The sequence below is a fragment of the Dendropsophus ebraccatus genome, chromosome 2 (genome assembly GCF_027789765.1).
Source record: "Dendropsophus ebraccatus isolate aDenEbr1 chromosome 2, aDenEbr1.pat, whole genome shotgun sequence".
NCBI lineage: Eukaryota > Metazoa > Chordata > Amphibia > Anura > Hylidae > Dendropsophus > Dendropsophus ebraccatus.
In genome coordinates, this window is record NC_091455.1 from 135,626,825 (window position 1) to 135,644,471 (window position 17,647).

At 46.0% G+C, this 17,647-nt stretch overlaps 1 protein-coding gene across 3 annotated transcripts in view; it reads left to right on the forward strand.

The window, feature by feature from the left end:
• Positions 1-838: 838 nt before the first annotated feature.
• The window catches only part of EZH2 (enhancer of zeste 2 polycomb repressive complex 2 subunit), a 39,541-nt gene continuing 22,732 nt past the window's right edge, over positions 839-17,647 (forward strand). The window contains exon 1 of one of the 3 annotated variants that reach the window (XM_069958384.1): positions 839-939. The gene's annotated coding sequence lies outside the window, so the exon portion shown is untranslated. Of the gene's footprint in view, positions 940-1,369; positions 1,550-17,647 lie in introns of those variants that run through there. The other 2 variants (XM_069958383.1, XM_069958385.1) reach the window with 2 other exon arrangements.

A 17,647-nucleotide genomic window follows, 5' to 3' on the forward strand; every position in this document is an offset into this window, starting at 1 on the left:
ACATGTCACTTCTTTAGGCGGATAGTGGAATACGCCGGGCCATAGAATGGCGTGGAAAGGCGCGCGGCCATACTGCGGAATTCCACGGAGTTTATCTACGAGAATTCCGTAGTGTGAACCCACCCTAAAAGTCTCATAGGGGTACTAAAAAAGTGTAAAAAATATGTTTTTAAAAATGTGCCATAGCCCCCCAATAAAAGTCAATCACCCCCCACTCCCATTTTATAAATAAAACACACATAAATAATAAAATTAATTAACGTATTTTATGTCGTAGTGTGCGTAATTGTCCACTCTATAAAAAAAAAATATATATATATATATTATTCCTGCACGGCGAACAGTGTGAACAAAAAGCAGTAAAAAATGCAAGGATTGTTATTTTTTTTAATTACATATATATATATAAAATAAAAAATAATAAGTGATCAATACATCCTATCTACACAACTGCGATACGGGATGGCTCGCACCTCAGAAGCGGAGGGACGCAAGGTCTCCCACTGACACACTGCGGCAGGTGGGGGGCTCAGCCATGGATTTCTGCCTGTTTTTCTCGGTGTGAACAAACCCTTACAGGATGATGGACAATCTGTGTGATCAGCAGAGCAAGTGTTAGGCAGCCGATTAGTGGGGTTGGCTGTGGGTGTAACACATCTGCTTATGAGTTTCCATAATAGTAGCAGAGCTGCTGTTCTTGTGAGCTGGAATGAGGTCATGTGACCTGCCTCCTCTGGGACACCATTGCCCATGACCGGCCGCTACCTGCACAGTACCGCCGCACACACATCACTTTCCTAATCTACCAAACTGCCACAGCTGAGCACCTTATTACTGCCGCCAGCGGGCAACGTCATCACTGCGTGTGGGGTCACGTGTCCTAGTCATACCCGCCCACTTCACACTGGAACAGTAAACGTTACCGCGGTCAACGGCCAGGTCAGAAATTCAAACTCTAACCGCCCACTTCCTTCCTCCCGCCAGTGGCGACGGCGCCAAATAGTTGGTGACTAAAAGCGGGGGTGCGGCGGTAAACTTCCGTTCTGACAAAAAAGTGAACTAATGCCGGACGCGCAGAGCTGTTACTACATAGTGTGAATGAATAAGTGTCCGCCCCGTACGGGACTGCCATAGTTCCCGCTAACGACCATCGGCTGTCCTGTACAACTTCTGTGCCCGGTGTATGAAGCGGGAGCACAGTGCGCGCCCCCGTCGCCGCCACCGACACAGGAAAAGCAGAACAAAGGATCCGGAGAGCGCGACTGGCCGAGGGAGAACTGCTGGCGCCGGCTTCGTTTCCCTCTCTGCCTTCTGATTGGCTCTTCCAGCTCAGAGCGCCGCTTCAGCGGCCAATCAGAGGAGTGTGCTTAGGCGCCGGTGTGGGCGTGGCTGAGGCCGTGGTTAGGATGGGCGGGGAGAGGCGGATCAGGGAGGTTAGTTTGGCGCCCGGGACCGGTGCTGCTGAGTGATCCTGGTTGTCACATAGTCGTTGGTGGGACGGCGGAGAGGCGGCGGAAGAGGAGGACCGGCGGAGGAGACGGCTGCTACGGTAATTGTCGCCTGTCCCGTGAGCTGGTTACTGGGGGGTATACTGTGTGCCCGGTGTGAGTGCAGGCGAGGACAAAGGGGCCGCCCCCATCTGGGGAGAAGGAGGGGCTCCCGGCAGCAGCAGGCACAGTGTGCTGGGGATGGAGGTGCGGGGTCAGTGCAGGGACAGGTGCTGTGAGGGGACATGGACCGGGCTCCCCGGGAGTGTAGTGTGCTCTCTACTGTATACCGCACCGGTGCCGCAGGTTACACAGTGTGACTGTCACCGTATGAATGGGCAGAGCCGGAGCCGCACTGACGTGTGTGACTGGTGAGCAGGTCCCGGGCGAAGACCGGCTGCAGCCGGCAGGAGAGCCCTTCAATAAAACTTTATTCCATAGTGTCCGTGTGCACAGAAGTGACAGGTCTCCATAGAGCAGAGAGAGAGCTCTTACTGAGCAGCGCTTGTTGTATCTGCAGGCTGGGTGCAGGGACTGCTTCACTACTAGGCCACCCTGGCTGGGTGCAGGGACTGCTTCACTACTAGGCCACCCTGGCTGGGTGCAGGGACTGCTTCACTACTAGGCCACCCTGGCTGGGTGCAGGGACTGCTTCACTACTAGGCCACCCTGGCTGGGTGCAGGGACTGCTTCACTACTAGGCCACCCTGGCTGGGTGCAGGGACTGCTTCACTACTAGGCCACCCTGGCTGGGTGCAGGGACTGCTTCACTACTAGGCCACCCTGGCTGGGTGCAGGGACTGCTTCACTACTAGGCCACCCTGGCTGGGTGCAGGGACTGCTTCACTACTAGGCCACCCTGGCTGGGTGCAGGGACTGCTTCACTACTAGGCCACCCTGGCTGGGTGCAGGGACTGCTTCACTACTAGGCCACCCTGGCTGGGTGCAGGGACTGCTTCACTACTAGGCCACCCTGGCTGGGTGCAGGGACTGCTTCACTACTAGGCCACCCTGGCTGGGTGCAGGGACTGCTTCACTACTAGGCCACCCTGGCTGGGTGCAGGGACTGCTTCACTACTAGGCCACCCTGGCTGGGTGCAGGGACTGCTTCACTACTAGGCCACCCTGGCTGGGACATACTAAAAAGCATGAAAAAAAGATTAACATTATTTCCCATGGGGAAACATGTAAAATATGGTTTTAGGGTTTGTTCACATGTACCAGATCCGCAGCGGGTTTCTCACTGAGGATCCTTGCCCTTTATACTCTATGGGCGGACAAACTCGCAGCAGGATGCACATCCCACTGCGAGTTTGTCCACAGCCCGCTCCGGTAACCCCCACAGATGCTGAAGCATATACATCCAGTGTCTTCACATCCCGCTCGGCTAATCAGTGCGCCGGGAACCCCCAAAGGAAGCTGGAGCGGGGAGCAGGTGAAGTATACCATCCGGGGGTTAATGGGTCGGCCTGCGGACAAACTTGCAGCGGGATGTGCATCCAGCTACGAGTTTGTCTGCCCATAGAGTTTACTGGGCAGGGATCTGCAGCGGGTGAACGTACCCTTAATTGGTTTTATTAGTGTGATAGACCCGAAATGAACAGCATTTTTCTGTAGTACTCAGTGCACTGAGCATATATACCATAAATACCAATGTGTTATATCTTACCAGTGCAAGGTACACCGGGAATAAATGAGATATAGGCAGTGAAATGAGGGCATTCCATAGAAAAAGAGGTGTAGTTCTTTCCCCATGCAAGATAGACCCAGACTGAACAGCAGGTGTACCTTGCACAGGTAGGGTATGCTCAGTCCACTGAGCACTACAGACAAATGCTGTTCATTCTGGGTCTATCTAACTAACAAAACCAATTAAAACCATATTTTACATGTTTCCCCATAGGAAATAATGTTAGTTCTTTTTCTTCATTCTTTTTAGTAGGGCTGGACACACCATACAGAAACTTCTCTATATGTACAGACATCCCATTCCATGTATAAGGTTAGATGATGGGGCCACACCAGTGTCTATCACTTGTCATGTCTAATGGAGAGCGACTGCACCTTCAGGCCAAGTACAGATTCTTTTATTGCTTAGTACAAATACATAAAATCTTTTACTTTATTGTGTAGTCCTGATGGGCACTTTTATCTTAGAGTTCCTCCAATATGAGCCTTTATATTGTGATCACCTTGGCTGTCTGCAGTAAACCTATGGGTCCTCTGGCAGCAAGCATGGTTCTTCTAATGTAACTGACATTAAAGTGTACCTGTTCTCTGTAAATACTTTTGACATGTCCAAACTTTCGAGCTGCCCGTGTCTGAGTGCCCAGACCCGTACCGCTCGGGAGAATGTGCTTGAGAGGACGCACTGCAGCATAATCCGCTGTGTTAGAAAAAAGTCAGGCTCGTAATGTAAGTCTATGGAGTGGGGAGAGGACGTGCTGCAGTGTGTCCTTTCCCCACTCATTCTCCCGATTGGTGCGGGTCTGAACACGAAGACTCATACTGATAAAATCTTTTGACACTGCACTATTTTTGTCCAGAGTTTTTAAACCTAGGAGTGGGTCCAAAACATTGAAGTGTGTGGTGGTGGGTGATTGCACTATGCGGCTTTCACGTCCATGGTCTCCGTGAAATATCAAACATCTGTATAAGGCCTTAGTTAAGGCCCACCATCCTGCTCTAAAAGCAGTGGCCTGTCTGATAGAGATATATATATATATATATATATATATATATATCTATTATAGTGTGTGTGTGTATATATACACACACTATATTGCTATAATCTAAATTATAGCTATACATCAGGCAGTCCACTGTTCAGAGCGGAGTGTCCATTGATGAATGTTGGCTGACCATTGTCTTTCAGTATGTTCTAAAATCCCAATCACCATATTTATGGCCTGCTGCCCATCGCCCGTGTAATAGGAGTGGCAGCAGCTCGCTTCCTCCTCAGTGTCGGGCTGTGTAATAGGACCCTTAGTTGAGATGAGAATATCCCTTTAGTCACACATTGGGCAATTTCACAGATATATTACCCAGTATAGTGCTGTGGGTAATATCCAGGCCAAAAATCTGCCACCTATATATAGATAGCTACTAGATTACGAAGGGTCTGACTACAGGGATCCCTTTCATTTGTCAAAACAGGGGTAATGTGTGACCTGCTTTAATGGCAAGGTGGTCAAGCATGACCTCTGCGGCTCCATTGCAGTTCTGTTTGGCTTACTGAGTTAAAGGGGTTATCCAGCACTACAAAAACACTTTCCCCCTACTGTTGTAATTTGGAACTACAGGGCATGTCCACCAAGTGTGTAAGGTAGAGCCAATATCTGAGCATTTGTGAATAAGGCTGGGGACATAATACACCCTGGGGGAGATTTTTTTTAAACATGGTGTAAAGTGAAACTGGCTCAGTTGCCCCTAGCAATCAGAGTCCACTTTGCATTCCTAAGGGTATGTTCACACTGAGTAAAATAGGCGTAATTCCGCGGCAGAACTCTCCGCCACAGAATTATGCCTGCCTCAGTGTGTCATAGCATCTCAATAGGAGAGTACGTGCTCTTCGGCAGTCGCTACTCTCCGCTTAAAGAAGTGACATGTCACTTCTTTGAGCGGAGAGCGGCGGAGCACATGCTCTCCCATAGATGGGGTATGGGATACTGAGACATTTTATTCAGTGTGAACTTAACCTAACAGACTCTTTGGAAAATGAAAGGTGGAATCTGATTGGTTGCTATGGGCAACTGAGCCAGTTTCACTTTACACCATGTTTGATAAATCTCCCCCTATGTAGAATTGTATGTACCATATTTTCCGGCGTATAAGACGACCCCCAATTTTTCCAGTTAAAATATAGAGTTTGGATACAACGGCGGACCAAATGGTCTCCAGTCCAGTTTCCGAAGTTTTTTTTAGCACCCGCCCTATAAGAGGACACGTGGCCTATAAGACGACCCCTGACTTTTGGGAAGTTTTCCTTGGGTTAAAAAAAGTAGTCTTATACACAGGAAAATACTGTATATAAATTTCCTGAGGGTAGTCAGATGGTTTTTCTATCTAAGGGTATGTGCACACTGAGGAAAAGGCGAGGAATTCAGCTGGAAATTCCTCCCGTAAAATATGTACAGAGCAAAGTCCCATTGTGTTCAATGGGTTTTTTGCTCTGTTGTTCACACTGCAGAATTTCCGAGCAAAATTTTCTGCTGTAGATCTGCTAGAGGAATCCTATAGAAGTCAATGGGGGGCTTAAATTCTGCTTGAATTCTGCCTGAAAACTTTCAGCTACAATTCCTCGAGAATTGCTCAGTGTGCACATACCCTAACACTGGAATTCAGAGGAGGAGAGGCCTGGAGGGAACATAGGGTTGTGGAATAGCTCAGTCATTGGGGACTGGTTAAGCTGTAACTTATATTAGAAGCGTTGTGTTCTCCAAAGAAGCAAGGAGTAGTGAGTTAGAGGGGATCGGATTTTCAGGTGGGAGAGGGCCAGTGATCCATAGGATACCACTAAGGGTATAGCGTTCTATTACAGCTGATTCAAGGGATACCCAGTGTGAGGCATTCTGTTGGGCTGAAATGACTGATAGTTTGGCTTATATGGGCAGCCTTATAATATTTATAGAGGTGAGGGACAGAGAGGCCGCCAAGTCTTTTATGGTAGTGCATAATGGATTTGGCTATTCTGGCTTTCTTATTATCCCGGATAAACTTAAATACTTGGGATTGTAATTTATGAAAATCTTTGACAACAATGGTTATTGGGAGGGCTCTGAATAAGTATAAAAGTCTCGGGAGGGTACCCCTTTTGATGACATGAATTCTACTGACCCAGGAGAGGGAAGGGGTGGACCAGAGGGCTAAATCACTTACCGAGCAAAGCTATTTTTTTAAAAACAAGTGCTGGGTAAGGGGAGGATAAAAGAAATAACCTGCTCTTACCCCGCTCCAGCACTGGTGGTCTTGTACCGCCGGTCCCCGGGCGCATCCTAGCGTGTGCAGTCCGCTCAGCCTGTCTGCGCCAAAGCCACATCCCTAATTCTTCCCCAATAGCCATGCAGTGTTACTTATCCTCAGCCTGAAACATTGTGACTCTGATATCTCATCTTGCATATAAGATGTATTGTGATTGCTGGATCCTAGAGCAGGGGCTCAAGATGAAGCATTCAACCCCATATGAATCTTTATAAGTAAGGGTTTTTTTTTTGGGGGGGGGGGGATGCTTTCTGGGCAAATGCATATCTTTGACCTTGTGTTTTAAATTATATATTTTAGTGTCAAACATATACCTATGTTGACTCTTCCTTTTGTGCTGTAGTCAGACTCATTTCAAGTGTGGGGCAAGGAAGCAAATGTTCCTTCTGATATGACTAATTCCCACCTACAGTCATAATGTTCTGTACGGCATTTTCAAGTGTATTTTCCCCTTTTTTTCTGATTCTCTTGAATAATTTAAATTAGTGTGGTAATATGTGTGGTACTAGAGTCGTAGAGAGAGTTACTTATTTAAAATGGAACAAGATAAAGCGTGAAAAGGTAAGCGTTCAAGGGTATTCCAGCTTACATTTGTTGAATTTGTTTATAGAGTAGGAATTTAAACCCTTTACAATTACACATGTATTAAAAATTCTGCCCAGTGATCTCTCTTGTACTAGTGTAGTATCCCCTGTCTACACTGTAGAATGGTACCTTCCCCTGATCAGCCCTGTGTTATGCATTCATGGGCTAACTGAATAGGATTAAACAACACATACACAAAGCATGTGACCCCCTGACTTTGTTACATGACATCCATGGAGAACTAAATAGGAATAATGATAATTATTTATTGTTATGTCCCCAGGCCTCCTCTGTTGCTGCTTTTTGGCTTTGTATTTATTTACATAAATAACTTTTAGGTCACAGAGGTCAGCAGTGACATCACAGCTCTGCAAGCCTCCTCTCTGAATCTTGCGCTTCCTACTCTACCCATAAGAAGGGAAATGTCTCATGGCTGTCTCATGGTTAGTGCTGTTCTCTTGCAGTGCTGGGATCTTTGGTTCAAATCTAACTAAATGTTGTCCCCCCCCCCCCCCCAAAAAAAAAAAATAAATAGTGGGCCCTGTGCTGTTAGAAATACATATCAGCAGTATGGTGGCTTAGTGTTCAGCACTACTGCCTTGCTGCACTGCGGTTCTGGGATCAAAATTCATCAAAATGGGGGCTGGCATTTTTGTCTCATTGCAAAGGATTTCAGGTTCCGATTTGATACTCTGTATGAATCTACATTCTTACATCGGATTCTCATTCTGCCGCAAAAATGCAGCACCTGCCCACTTAAAGGGGTACTCCAGCGGGGGGGCTATTTTGGGATCTGGCCGGGGCGGAGGTGGCTGAGAGAAAAGAAGCCCACTCACCTCCCCGATTCCAGCGGCGGGTCCCGTATCGCGGTGCTCCGATTCCTGGTTGCTTCCTGGTGTCTGACGCGGGCTCAAGACATGACGTCTCAAGTCCGCTCAGCCAGTCTGTGACAGAGGCGGGATCCGTTTCCAGATCCCGCCTCTTGTCACTGACTGGCTGAGCGGACTTGAGACGTCACGTCTCGAGCCCGCGTCAGACACCAGGAAGCGGCCGGAGTGCCGCGATACGGGACCCGCTGCTTGATCCGGGGAGGTAAGTGGACATCTTTTCGCTCAGCCACCTCCTCGCTGGCCAGATCCCAAAATAGCCTCTCCACTGGAGTACCCCTTTAACCCACCACTGTCAGGCTAATATATTAGCTGTCTGCTTCTCTGGCTCCCTGGCGTTAGGGCTCCCAGTGGGCAGGGAGAATATAGATTCATAGGAAATGATACTACAGAGTATAGCTGCAAAACTCACAACGTGAAACTGCTGCAATACATGTGAAGCTACCCTAAAGTAAGGGAACCATATGCATGTAGAGGGGCTGGGCTATGGTTGCTGAAGATCCATCCATTTTATATCAGGTGGTATCTGCGACCACTGCAGTGTCTGTCAACTACTTATATTATTAAATAAACTATTTTCCTGGATTGCTGAATCTTGTAGCTGTTGTAGGCTTACAAACTCCACCATGCATGTATATGTTAGGAGTTGTAGTTCTGCAATACATACCCACTACAGATTTTCAACTTACAGGTGGGTGGGTTCTTCAGTGGGGCAGGGCTTAAATGAGCCTGAATTCTGCTACAAGTTTACCCCTGCAATAAATATCTCTCCTCTCCACATTACACTGTTCGGCCACTGTAGATCTTTACACTACAACAATAACAATATTGTTCCATTATTTTTTTACAACTCTAAACTGCAGTGCTATGCAGCAGAATAAGTAGTTACTCATATTGGTCACTGTCCCAATGGAGCTTACAATGTTTTGGAGAGTGGCTAACATCTGTGTCCCCCACAGCATATCTATCAGCTCCTGGTCTCCTCCATGTCATGTTGCCTTTATTGCTGCAGTTTCTACTGGGCTCAGATGTTATGCCCTCCTACAGGGGTGGGGCTAAACCAATGTGGATGCATAACCCCACCCACCTGATGACTCGCTGCAAGAAATAGTGTGTCATGTGACTGAGCCTAAGGACACAATAAGCGCTCTAAATAAAAAAATGAAGGTGAATATAGAACATACAACACCCACAGAAGTAAATGCAATGCTAGTTAATTGAAAAATCCCAGACAACTCCTTTAAAGGGGAACATATCTTATCTTCAGCGCCCTGTGCACAATAGCGAGGTATCAGCAGATTCGATTGGTCTAACCTACTCAAAATCTTTTTTGCATTGTTAAATAGCCCACCTGTAGCTTCAGATAATGCTCAAGGCAAGTAATTACCTGTTCTGATCCGTTTTGGTTCTATTTTTCCTTACTCACCCACTCTCAACACAAAAAAAAAGGAGCTAAACGGAGTGCCCTCCAACATGCTTCTACCTCTGGCCCCCACCCTCTGTGTTGGAGATCATGTGTTCTCCTCTTCAGTGGGCTGGGTTAACCACAGCCCCCAGCTCCCTCCCCTGTGACAGCAGCCGGCTCCCATGTTCCTCCCTTCAGCACACAGCTGACAGCTCCCCAGTATGAACATTTTAGGGTATGTGCACACTGAGGAAAACACATGGAAGATTTGCGGCGGATTCTGCCGTTCGTCCCTTCGTGCTTCCGCTTCACTCTCAGCCTGTGCCATAGACTGCATACCATGGGTCTCCAAATTGCCGCCCCTTCAGCTGTTGCGAAACTACATTTTCCATCGTGCCTGGACAGCTTAAGCTTTGGATTTGGCTGTCCAGGCATGATGGGAAATGTAGTTTAGCAACAGCTGGAGGGCCGCAGTTTGGAGACCAATGCTCCATACTATGTTCAGGCTGATTCCGCCCTCCGCCCAAAGAATAAACCCGACTCTTTGTACATTGTCCTTCTCTGCTTACATACAGTATACTTATAATATATCTGGTCTTACATCCTCGAACGACCTTTCTGACTGAGCACAAGGATCCTTATTCTGTGGTTGGGGAATGCTTTTTATATTCTTGCATATTTTATTAAATGTCGTCTACAGGAAAGTGGTTGAGCAATATATCATGAGACTATCATGCTTCTTCTCAATTAACTTTGCTACTTAGGGAAATAAGAATCGCTGACAAATGCATGCTTTTATAGAGTGCCTAGTCTGTGCCCTTTGTGTGTAGAGAGGCAGATACCATTAATGTCACAAGTGAACACTATTTGCACTAGCACATGACACAAAGACCTTAAAGCGACTCTGTACCAACAATCTGTCCCCCCCCCAAACCACTTGTACCTTCGGATATCTGCCTTTAATCCAAGACCTGTCCTGGGGTCCGTTCGGCATGTGATGCAGTTATTGCCCTGAAAAACAAGTTTTAAACTTGCAGCCCCGTGTCCTACGGGCGTGGCTTAGAATATCTGTGCCCTAACCTTGCACCACCCCACCGTCCCTCCTCCCCACCCTCTTCAGCATGCAGAAAATGTTCCAGTGGCATTCCTAATGATGAACATTGCACAGGTGCCTCAACGATCCAGCCCATGTGCCGGGCTAAACAGGTGGGGAATAGGAGGCAATCTGCCTGGGGCATTGCTAATGATGAGGAGGGCGGGGAGGAGGGACAGAGAGGTTGTGCCAGCCTAATGCATACACAATCTAGGCCACTCCCGTAGGGCACAGGGCTGTCAGTTTAAAAGTTGTCTTTTAGGATAATAACTGCATCACCTGCCAAACGGACCCCAGGACAAATCTTGGATTAAAAGCAGCTATCTGAAGATACAAGTGGTTTGGGGGGGGGGGGGGGGGTCAGATTGTGGGTACAGAGTCACTTATCACAGGATGCAGTACTGGCACGAATAGGGACCCAATAAATTTTGGAGCTTTAAAAATGTTTTTCACCCTGATTTGAGATGGATATCTAGAATATATATTTGATACACTGCTGATTTTGCAAGTTTTCTCACCTACAAAGAATGTAGAGGTCTATAATTATTGTTGTAGGTACATATGAGAGAGGCAGAATCTATAATAAATATTCCAGAAAATCACATTGTATGATTTTTAAATAATTATTTAGCATTTTATTGCATGAAGTAAGTATTTGATACAATAGAAAAACAGAACTTAGTGTCATTATTACTTTCAAACTCAAAATCAACAGGGGATTTTTTTTTTTTTTTTTGCTATAATGTTGTAATACAAAGCTATACTTACCTCAATTCCAGGTCCAGACTCTTGAAGGCAGATTTTTAGTCTTGTGCTGGTTTAAAAAAAATAATAATAATAATCTGCATACTCATAGAGAAGGCAATCATTTGATTGATGGACGCATTGAACCGTGACATACACTCTGTACTGGCCAGGACTTTCATGCTTTATATCACATCCCCACATACTGCAGCAAGGATTTTGCTTACAAATCTTCTCCAGATCATTATGCGTCTGTCCCTGGGCAGTGTTGAGTTTGAGCTCCCTTTCTATTCGGTTCAGGTCTGGTGGCTGGCTAGGCCACTTCAGGGCCTTGAAATGCTTTGTATGGAGCCACTCCTTAGTTGCCCTGGCTGTGTGTTTCAGGTCATTGTCTTGCTTGACCCAGCCACAACCCATCTTCAATGATCGTACTGAGAAAAGGTTGTTGGCCAAAATCTTGCGATACATGACCCCATCTATCCTCCCTTCAATATGGTGCTGTTGTTCTGCCCCGTTTGCAGAAAATCACTCCCAAGTATGATCATTCCATCCTCATGATTCATGATTGGGACTATATTCTTGGGGTTGTGCTCATCCTTCTTCCTCCAAACACAACTATTGGAATTGATTGCAAAAAGTTCTATTTTGGTCTTCTCTGACCACATGTCCTTCTCCCATGCCTCCTCTGGATCCTCCAGGTGGTTGTTGGTGAACTGCAGATGGGCCTAAACATGGGCTAGAATAAGCAGGAGGACCTTGCGAGCTCTTTTTGGGTCATTGACCAGGTTCTCCTGTGTAACTGTGGGCTGATTCCTGACCTTTTTTTAGTCATCCATACTTCATAGGCAAAATCTTGCATGGATCCCCAGACTGCGAAAGATTGCCGGTCATCTTGTGTTTGTGACAACACAATAGTATGTCACTCTTGCCAAGCTGCTTGCCTATTTTTCCTGTAGCCCATCCCAGCCTTGTGCAGGTCTACAATGATGTCCATAGACAGCTCTTTAGTCTTGGCCATGAAGGAGAGGCTGACGTGTGATTGAACTTGTTGCCTGTATAAAACAAATCACCTTTCCATACATCCAATTATTCAACCACACTTCACCATGGCCAAGGCAAAAGATCTGTCTATGGACACCAGGGACGAAATTGTAGACTAGCACAAGGCAGCTGTTTGACAGTAGCCAAACAGCTTGGGGAGAAGGCAACAACTGTTGGTGCAGTTATGGAAAAAGCACACGATGACTGTTAGTCTTCCTCAGTTTGGGCCTCCAAGATCTTGCCTTCTGGTTTTCACAGACTGTTATTTTCTCTTTAAAGCGTAACTGTCATGTTTTTTTTAATTGCAGAAATCAGTAGTATAAGCGATTTTAAGAAACTAATAGGTTTCATCAGCCAAAAAAGCCTCCTTCTGTACTCAAGAAGCAATCTCCCAGCCTCCCCCCTGACTTCTTATCTGTGCATTATCAGGCAAACACGTCTTCATTACAGAGAAGCCAGTGAAGACGGGCTCTGCTCTCTCCATTCTATCCTTATGGAGGGGGGAGGGGCCGAGGGAGATGAGGGAGCAGGAAGAGGTGACATGAAGGTCAGCTGTTTCTAGACTGTCTGGGCGCCTAAACCGCTAAATTCAGGTGTCAGAAAGGTCAGTGCTTATCTATGAACTTACTGAGAGAAGATTGCAGGGTGTTGTGCTGTGCAGGACTGCTCCGTGCTCAGTCACTCCTAACAGCCCCTCCCCTCTCCATAGCCACATAATGGACACAGAAATCCTGCTTCATCTGATGTGAGGGGGGAGGCTGGGAGATTTGCTTTTTCAGTCCAGAAGGAAACTCTTTTGGTTTATAAAACCTATTACAGAGTTTCTTAAAATCGCTTGTACTGTTGATATTGTTTTCAGAAAAATGACCCTGAAATGACAGTTACGCTTTAAGGCTAATTTGACACGTACCACTGTGAAATCCGCTGCAATGCTCTGTACAGTTATGGCATATGGCCCTGACCGGTTAAGTAGGCACTGCCTACATTCTTGCAGCAGAATAAAAATCCGCTGCGAGAATGTAGCCAATGCCTACTTAACCTATTAGCTAACGAACTTTAAACAAGCTAATACATTAACTGCCCACGCTGGTGGGCAGAGAGGAGGAAGGTATGTCTGTTACCTTCATCCTCTACACCAGTGCATTCCTTTTTATTTGTGAATTTTTCTGCCTGGTAAGCCATGGGGGCTGGACTACCGCCCCCTCCTTTGATGATCATTAGAAGATACGGCCCCCTCCCCCTAATGATTATCACTAAAGGGGGCATCGGGGGCACTGCCCCAGTGCTCATAACGGCTTGAAGGGCAGAGCTTTTCATGACTAACTGCTCGGGAGCAGCACAGAGGATGAAGGTAACGGACATACAGTCATCCTCAGTGCCCCATGCACAATAGGGAGCTTTCAGCAAGTTAGATTTGTCTAACCTGCTGATAGTTCCCCTTTAAAGTGACTGTACCCACAATCTGACTCCTCCCCCCCCCCCCTTCCCCAAACCGCTTGTAGCGTCAGATAGATGACCTGTCCTGGGGTCTGTTCGGCAGGTGATGCAGTTATTGTCCTAAAAAACAACTTTTACACTTACAGCCCTGTGTCAAATTGGCGTGGCCTAGAGTGTCTGTGCACAAGTCTTGCAATGCCCCCCTTCCCTCCTCCCCACCCCCCTCAAACATTAGGAATGACCTGGGCAGGATTTTTTTTCTATTCATCACCTGTCTGAACACTGCACCTGGGCCTTAAGGGTACGTGGACACTGTGGAATGGCGGCGGATAACTTGTTGCACATTCCGCAGCTCACATACACCGGCGGACTGAGTCTGGCGCGCGTGTCTTGGCCCATGTCATGTCATTCTATGCACGGGATGATTGCATTGTCAACGTGTTCATTCTTTGGACAGATTAAGGAATCCGCCCGTGCATAGAATGAAGTCTGACGCGAGCCGAGAGGCGCCCGCCTCAGTCCCCGGCGGGTGCGAGCTGCGGAATGTGCAATGGGTTATCCGTCGCCATTCCACAGTGTGCATGTACCCTTAAGGCCCATGTGCAGTGTTCAGACCGGTGATGAATAGGAAAAATCCTACCCAGGGCATTCCTAATGATAAGGAGGGTGGGGAGGAGGGATGGGAGAGGCGTTGCAATCCTAGGGCACACACTTGGGGGGGGGGGTCAGATTGTGGGTACAGAGTCGCTTTAAGGTCTCAAGTGGACAGTGTTGTTCAATGATCAATCAATTACAGAAAAATTTAAACTTCAGTTAATAAATGACAAGTTAATAGGGCCCTATTACACCAACAGATTATCTGACAGATGTTTTTTCAACCAAAGCCAGGAACAGACTATAAACCGAGAACAGGTCCTAAAGAAAAGACTGAGATATATATCACTTTGCTTAGAACTCCCGCGGGACCCCCCCCCCCCCCCAAAAATAAAAAACCAAAAAAAACAAACACCGACACCATACTCACCATCCCTCCGGTGACTATCCCCACTCGATTCGCCCGCCGTCCGCCTCTCTGTCGCCGCCGTCCAGCGATGTCTCTGACTTCCAGGTCCAGGGGACGGAAAATTCATTCATTTATTCATTGGCTGGAGCGCATCACATGGCTTCCAGCAAGCTCAGCCAATCAGGGCAATAAAAAAGATCCTGCAAACGTCTTACGTGTGAATCCAGCATTTTCTGTGGCCACAAAGTCTGTACATTGCACAGGCGGCTTTTCTCTTTTTCCTGCTTACTAATCCCCCTTGCCCCTCCATAGCCTATAATGGGCAATGTAAACCCTTTTTACTCTGCTTCTCTGTGATTGCTTGTACTATCGATTTTTGCAAAATTGTTTGAAATAAGTTAGTTCTCATGGCATCCCTCTCGCCTCAGTTCATCAGTAAGTTCTGCTCTATGACTAGATCTACAACGGGCACCCCTATCTCACAGCCTTAGGTCTTTAGAAAATGGTAAGAATTCTGGGTAGCAGAATGCACAAGACTTGTGGTTGTCACACTGCGTTCTTGCCTGATGTTTCCTTTATGTTGATACAGAAGCCTAAGCGACCCATCATTTACATTAGTAAGAGTCCACTTTAGGGGTATTGGGGAGATTGAATAAGAATTCCTTTGTTGCTTATAACAACCAATCGGAGCTCGGATTTCATTTTACCAGGCCTCATTATAGTATGAAAGCTGAGCTTTGATTTCTTGCTCCTGGGACAACCCCTCTTGCTCCTTTTAGATGGGGCATGATGTGCAGCTAAAAACAAGTACTGATAAGTGCTAATTTGCGATTAATTGTACAGCCAGGACACACAACAGAGAGATGTGCAGCCGATAGCAGTGATTTTACTGGCTGCACTGGCGTTTGCTCATTCATCGGCTGATCTTTGCAATTATTAGGTAAATGAGCATTCACAAATGAATTATTTAATGCTCTACTGCAAATTGCACATTTATGGTAAAATGGCATAATTATGCTGTAATTTTGCCATTGCTGTGTTTTTGCTTATGTTTTTTGTTCCAGTTTAGAAAATTGTGAGAGGTTTATTTTCAGTTTTTGTGGAATTTGAAGGACAAGTGTATGGGGAAAAATAATTTAGTTTACCTTGCTGTTATCTGCACACTTCTGGGAACTTTGCAGTATGTTGTCCTTTTATCAAGTGTTTATAGTCCGAGAGAACTGTATTCACATTAATTCCAGGGCATACTCTGAGTAGAGTACTGTAATTATACAACTATGAGTGATTGCATATGGTTGACGTATGTGTGTTGTGTGTGTTTTTTTTTTTATTTTATTTATTTGAGTGAATTGCAGACAATGGTGTATACTTTCCTCGCCATGATTACTATAAAATGTGAATCTATATGTATTTATATACACAGTCACGTGTATCATGGAAAAAGCGCACATAAACCTATCGTTATAGAAATGTGTCACCTAAAAACTGGTTGGATGTGTTCTTTACCAGTTGCATTGTAAAACTTGAGTTTCCTGTATGTTTATTCATTGTTACAGTTTGGTTTTCAAGTTGTGCCAGCATGTGGGTGTTATCTCTAACACATTTTTCCAGCTTCAGGACATATCAAATGAGTTTTCAGCAGTCAAAGTTTCAAGTTTTCAGACGCGCACTCTGCCTGTTATAGACTATATTTAAATGATCACTGTTTTGACTAACCTCCCTCTGATAGCTTATGTGATTCCTAACATATTTGTAAGTCATTTCTCAAACATGATTCCTTACTAGAGAAGAGTGTGACTCTGATTGCTCGGTATTTGAACGTTGGATGGAGTCTGGGAAAACATAGATACAGCCTATGGCTATGTTCACACAAGGTATAAACAGCTGTTATTTGGCACTCAAAACAAAAAACATTGTTCGATACATTGTGTGAACAACTGCCGTTTCCAGTAACTTCAGTTCTTGTTGTAAAATGTACTTTATGTTTACCAGGACTCCCTAGGGCTGCATCCAACAACTTTAGCCACCGGTATTTAAAAGACAAGTCCAGCCTCAGAAGTTTTTTTTTTTTTTTTTGTTTTTTTTTTTCAAATGGCAAAGGCATGGGGGGAGGGGACATCACAAACAATACTAACTCGCCTCTCCAGCACTGGAGTGCCACTCTTGGGCTCCAGGATATCCAGCAGAGCCGACGTCATGACCCGGCTGATGCACTGGCCACTGCCGTGGGACGCTGCTCCCGCAGCTGATTTTCTGAGCCGCTATCTATCTTCTTGGATCGGCATTTTCCCTCAAATAATCATGTCATCACAACTCAGGGGGGGACACCTTCTGGCAGGGGTCCTGGAGCCGGTCATGCTCCTCATTGTGGGCATATGGAGAAGTAAGCAAAGGTTGCTTGTTGTTTTTTTTTTTTTTTTCTTTTTTTTTTCTCCCCTGTCACATCTTTGCCAGGACCAGACTTCTCCTTTAAATACGGAGCAAACCAACTCAAGCATAAACAAGTCATGCTCATCTCTACTTCTTACCTTACAAAAAAGCTCATAGATTTGGTGTCACTAGAGCTTGACTAAGACAGCGATTGGAGATGGGGCTTAGCTAGTTCTATGTGCAGTAGAGTGAGCCAGGGCATCAATGCTTTCTCTGATAGGTGAAGCAGGGACCCGTTAATGTCTTGACAAACGAGGCAGCTATCCGAATGTAATGTCACCCATCCCGCCGTTTAGCTTGTCTTCATCAACTACAGCCATTCAGTACCTAGTATACGCTTCACACAGTACATCAATAACTCTTTTCTCTCTCCACACCTCTTGATAACAGGAAAAGGAAGCATTTTTATGTAATAAGATATGTTACGTTTCTTGTATTTATTTGGTCTATTGATCTAGTTGTTAAAAAAAACTGGCTATTTAAATAAAGTTTCTTTTGCCATCCAGATGAATACTTTGAACTGCATGTAGTGCATCCAGTGGATTGCAGTTATCA